The sequence below is a fragment of the Leguminivora glycinivorella genome, chromosome 23, assembly GCF_023078275.1.
Source record: "Leguminivora glycinivorella isolate SPB_JAAS2020 chromosome 23, LegGlyc_1.1, whole genome shotgun sequence".
In the NCBI taxonomy this organism is placed as follows: Eukaryota; Metazoa; Arthropoda; class Insecta; order Lepidoptera; family Tortricidae; genus Leguminivora; species Leguminivora glycinivorella.
In genome coordinates this window covers 9,651,413-9,657,170 of record NC_062993.1, presented here as the reverse complement: position 1 = coordinate 9,657,170, position 5,758 = coordinate 9,651,413, and the positions used below count along the sequence as shown (strand labels likewise).

Below are 5,758 nucleotides of genomic sequence, written 5' to 3'. Positions count from 1 at the left end.
GACGTTGGGATACCCCCATTTGCCAGAATTTCATTTGCCATAATTTTATTTGCCATCCTATTCAACAATCATAATATTGTTTCTCATAACATCTTATGCCATAATCATTGTTTACTATATTAATCTAGTGCCAGAAACTTTGTTTCCCATAAAGTCAGTTTCCATAATGTCATTTGTCAGAATCATCGAAATCCGTAATTACCACATTCCATACCATAATTTGTCATACAAATTAGCGTCCAGAAAAGTCAATTTCCATAATGTGCTTTGGCAGAATCGAAAACTACTATAATAGGTATTAGAAGGACTAGAGAATGAAACTGCTATCAGAAAGTAGGTTAGGTTAGGTTAGAACTGTGACCCCTGGAAAATGAAACTGCTATCAGAAAGTAGGTTAGGTTAGGTTAGAACTGTGAACCTCTGGAAAAGGAAACTGCTTGAAAGGTAGGTTAGGTTAGGTTAGAACTGTGACCCCCCGGAAAATGAAAATACTATCAGACAGTAGGTTAGGTTAGGTTAGAACTGCGACCCCTGGAAAATGAAACTGCTATCAGAAAGTAGGTTAGGTTAGGTTAGAACTGTGACCCCTGGAGAATGAAACTGCTGGAAAAGTAGGTTAGGTTAGGTTAGAACTGTGACCCCTGGAAAATGAAACTGCTATCAGAAAGTAGGCTAGGTTAGGTAATAATATGGGCAACAATTAATATGGCAATAATTGCTTATGGCGTTTGAATATTCTATGAAACCATATTATCGCACTTAATAATATGGCTAACAAATAGTATGGCATTGTATGATTATGGAAGGTAATATTCGGATAAACAACGAGTATGTCATATGATTTTTATGGTAAACAAATCATTCGGGCAAATGAAATTCAGGCAAGTTAGATTCGGGCAAATGAATATTATGTTAAATGACTGTCGGGCAAACAATAGACAACCATGACGTTACATATGTTTTATTACTAGTCCCGATGCAAAAGAGTTCGTCTAGTAATACAGAAATATTTTGTTTATTCTAATAACGTTTACACATGTAGGTATATCACATCACAGTAATGAGAATTGTAAAAGTGCTATAATATAGTTTAATTTCATTGTAAAATAAAATTGCATGTGACTTATATTGTACAAAAAATAACTTAAAAATGTTGTCTTAATCACGTTCTCCTCTCCTATAGCAGTTCTGCATGCATAGGCTTGAAGATTTGTTTTTAGTTTATTAGCAGAACTTAGTTACTTCCTTTGGGCCCCCTTACATCTGGTATGCAGTGTAATACCCATCCATAAAAGATAAAATAAAAATCGTTTTTTTTTTTCCTTTTAGCATCAATGATATTTCTTGTATTTAGATTTAGTTATTGTACAATACTGCCATAAAAAATAAGTAGATTAATATTACCATTAAACATTAATGATTTTTGAACTAGGACATTATTTTTGTACAAACAGGAGAACCTCAAAAAATGGTCTGACTAGACGAAAACATATGCATCGGGGCTAGTACATAACATAACAATTGTTACAAAGGCTGGTGTTTTCTATTTTCCTTTGGAATTAATAAGTAAACTAAGAAGACGACGTCACATAATTATGTTTCCTAAAAGTTGTGGTCAAGCAAATTAAGTTTACGTCTCCTTATTTTAGAAGGGCTTATGTACATGTAATATTGTATACAAATAGGATCTTCTAGAATAGTAAGACTATTCCTAAGTAGAGGGTGTGTTGGCAGTGTGCCAAGTAAAACAATGCATTTATACAGACTTATAGACAATGAAAAAAGTGTATGTATTTTATTACAGTTTTGGCTTGAAAAGCTTTTTCTGAAATGTTTTTATGAGTTGTTGTGATTGTGAAATTTTAGCAAATAGAGAAATTTAGCAAAAGACGGAACCGTAATCTAAAAATATATGTGCAAACAATATTAAATATTTTATTTTGCTTAGCTTAAATATTGAATTATGGTCCCTATGTTCATAGATGGAGTAGCTTACATTATTTTTTATATACCTACGCAATTATTTGATATTATTTTATTTAAAAATTTAAATATATTTATTTTTATTTTAGCAATACACTAAAACGTGTTACATTTATTTTTTAAATTATATCCAAAGAAATAAATATTCGATGTAAGTGGTAAAGTCCAAGTTTATTTTAATTTACTGATGAATAGTTTTTAGGAAACTTGTTATCCTTTATAAAAAAAAGTTATTTGGAAAATGTTTAGCATATCTTAACCAAAAGTAATATGTATTAGAAATAAAAATAAACGTGGGTTGCAAAAGATCTTTAACGTAAATATATATTCAAAATATAATATAGTTACCGAACATATGTATGTATCAATATCAATACCATGTTATATTACACAAATGACACTGCCTATTTCATGTGATGGTATATTAAACATATTGTTTATACCGATATGGGTGTTTCATTTCAATACAACCCTTTTTTGCCAAACCCTTGTAGATATATACCTAGTCGTCTAATCATCTTACTACGATTTCAGAGTATGTTTTCAAAGATTTCACGCTAGAACGGGACGGGCCTAAAATTTTACCCTGAAAACGAACATATAATTTTACCCTGAAAATGAGCACGTTAACGACAGAATATTAAGCGAGACCCTTTAATACCCCACATTTAAATTGCTAACTATCACATTAAAATATATCCAGCATTAAATTGTAAACAATCGCTCGCTCGCGCGTGTCATTTGCCTCGCGCGGCGGATTTGCCTGTCCTAGATTTGCTGCAAACCTTCAACTATTATAATCTGTGTGCTTTAGGATCGTTGTTTCAGTTTGTATGAAAGTAGGTCAAAACGAAAAGTATATGAAGGCAAATATATTGATGTCCTTTCTAGCCTACTATCCTGCCTTTTACGCCGATGGTGCTGGGTTCAACTCCCGATAAAGACATTACAGTTACCAAACATAGATACATAATTTACATACCATTGGAAGATGAATTAAATAATGTCGATAATAATACGTGTGAGACTCTTCTAGACGCACAACTTTTCATCACACCACCCGAAGAAAGTACTGTATGTAATTCAACTAAGAAGGCTAATCAAAATGTGTACACACTTAATTTTCCCAAATGTTTATAAAATGCAACTTCCTCATCCGTTATTGATCAACCAAGAAAGCCTTCTCGAGTTTTTGTGGCAAAAAGTACTACGTTTTAGTCAGCAGCAGGTAGTCATCTTTCAGCAGTCTCAAGTTTACTCGGTAAGCAGTTTGACGGGAGCTCAGTCGGGTGAGTAACATTACTGGACAGAGTGGAGATAGCTTGCATTATCGAGTACACGTAGTAGACACTATATGTGAGTGTGCACGGGAAAACGTCCCACTTTGTCGATTGCTATAAAGCCGCTTTGTCAATTTATTCATATAAAGATACAAGTAAATCTCGCCTTAATGGTAACCGACAAAGTGGGACATTTTACTAAACACACTCACATATATTCACCAAGCATAGTTGATAAAGGAGAAAAAAAACAACCTTAGCACAAGTGCGATATAGCTTATCGGTATGTGACACTGTGGACTACATAGTATTTATTTGTAGTATACATATTTTAGTTATTCATGATAATTTAGGAATTTCAACCAAAAAGTGTAGAGTGCATTGGTAATTTCGAAGCACAGAAATCCTCGGGTAATTTCGAAAAGAGAATCTTGATATGATGGAAATAATTGTGATTTTTATGTGACTTCCGAAATTAGACGACTTTTGAAATTACCCCAATGTACCCTATCAGTGTAAAAATGTGAAAACATAGCCAGACAAAGCCATATTTTCTCATTTCGTAAAGCCAAACATTTATTAAACTACTTATTGCCTATACCAAAAGAAATTGCCAAAAATTTTCACAAAAATGCCCCAAGAGCATTGTCCCAGACGTCTAGGCCGTATTTCTAAGCCTAGTACAGTCAACAACACAGCTGTGAATGACAAAGTGCCAAAATATGTATACATTTAAAGATTTTTTCCCCTCACTAGCTCGGAAACACGTGTTTTGTCCTTTAATACCAGCGGGTAAAAACGCATTTTATCCACTAGTGGGTAAAGTAATTTGACCTTGAATAAAGTCAAATTAACTGCTTTAAAATTGATATAAGCAGGTGAAACTAGTAATAAAGATGATTTAAACCTGTGGAACTACTGGAAGCAGTGATAAACGCATTTTTTGCGTTGTAGTTTCCTCGCTATAGTGAGGGGAAAAGTTTTGTGTTACACTCGGGTGCAAATGTATTTTACTTCTCGTGTGTTAAAAAACTCGCAAGTTCAGGATTCTATTCTCGAACCACTCGCTTCGCTCGTGGTTCAACTATAGAATCCTTTCACTTGCTCGTTTTTTAATTCCACACTGGGCGTTGAAATACAACTTTGCCCCCTTGTATAACAAATAACTATTATTGAACATAATAACACACATTTAATAATAACAAAATTGTTCGTAATCAGCTGCATTAGTATAAATTGTGTCGCAGCTACTCACGCCCACCTCGGAACATAGTGAATTTAATGTTCTACTCATATCTAATAGACACATCAGTTTAGAATTTTAGTAAACTTAAGTTTACTTAGTTCAAACATGTGGTAATTGTTATAATTAACATTAAATAAAATTTTAATTACTGCGGCTTTACGTTTTCAAGAAGTAATAGTTTAATATTTATGAATAATTAGTGAATCATATTTAACATGCTCATTCAAGTAGTAGTAACTCAGTCTCATAATAATTGACGTTTTGTAAAAAGTTTTTAAGTTTTTTCTTGCATGCTACAGAACTTTATTGCCTGTACATTAACGCCGTGTCTTGCGTGGGCGACGGTCGCGCGACCGTCGCCGTCGCGTCTCATACTTCCATATCGATAAGGTTTGATTCCGTATGCGTCGCATCGCCGTCGCGCGACCATCGCGCGACCGTCGCCCACGCAAGCCACGGCGTTAGATGTGTATACATATTTTTGCCACTTTGTATTCACAGCTGTGTGATTGACTGTACGTAAGGGCAGTTTTTCTCAATCAGTCCGGCCTGGACAATGCCAAAATATATCTTGGGCCTTTGAAATTACCATTCATATTAATTTTGCGGCCGGTCAACGAAGTGCGCTTAAAATGGGGATATAATGTTTTTTCGCCACACTAACTGGTAAAGGCTTTCATGATTCTTCTAAAACGGGTGGGAAAGTTGCATTTTATCCACAAGAGTGCTAAGTAATTTTTAATTATTTTAACTTGATGTCCCTAGCTTGCTGGATGAATTGACCTTTAATGATGATCTTGAAACAAAAATGTTTAATAAATTGATGGATTAGATTCAATTTGATGTTTTAGACATAGGGAACAAATCAAATTATTTTATTGGCGGTCGGGGTGGTGTAGTGGTTTAGCACGTCAGCCGCGATAGCTGGAGACCCGGGTTCGATTCCCGGCTTCGCCACCAGTGGGCTTGATCGCTTCTTGTTTAGTATATGGTATCTATTTCAGTTTATAATTTGACATGTTAAAAATTGTTAATTTTATGAATAAATGAATATGAATATAGATGTTTTAGAGTTTGTATTTTCCTGGTGTTTGTGTCCATTACAGGAGTCCACTTTTACATTCACTCGCTACGCTCGCGGTGCAATATCGGAATCTTTCTCTTTGGACGTGAGGTTAAACAACGACTTTACCCCTTGTACCCTAAAACCGACGGTACCCTTTGTAAAAAAACCTAGGGCTCTAAAATT

At 34.4% G+C, this 5,758-nt stretch overlaps 1 non-coding gene across 1 annotated transcript; it reads left to right on the top strand.

Annotated features, from left to right (window-relative positions):
• The first annotated feature begins 5,392 nt into the window (after positions 1-5,392).
• Trnas-cga lies at positions 5,393-5,466 on the top strand. The gene has a single exon. It is a non-coding gene; the product is annotated as a tRNA-Ser (tRNA).
• The last annotated feature ends 292 nt before the right edge of the window (positions 5,467-5,758 follow it).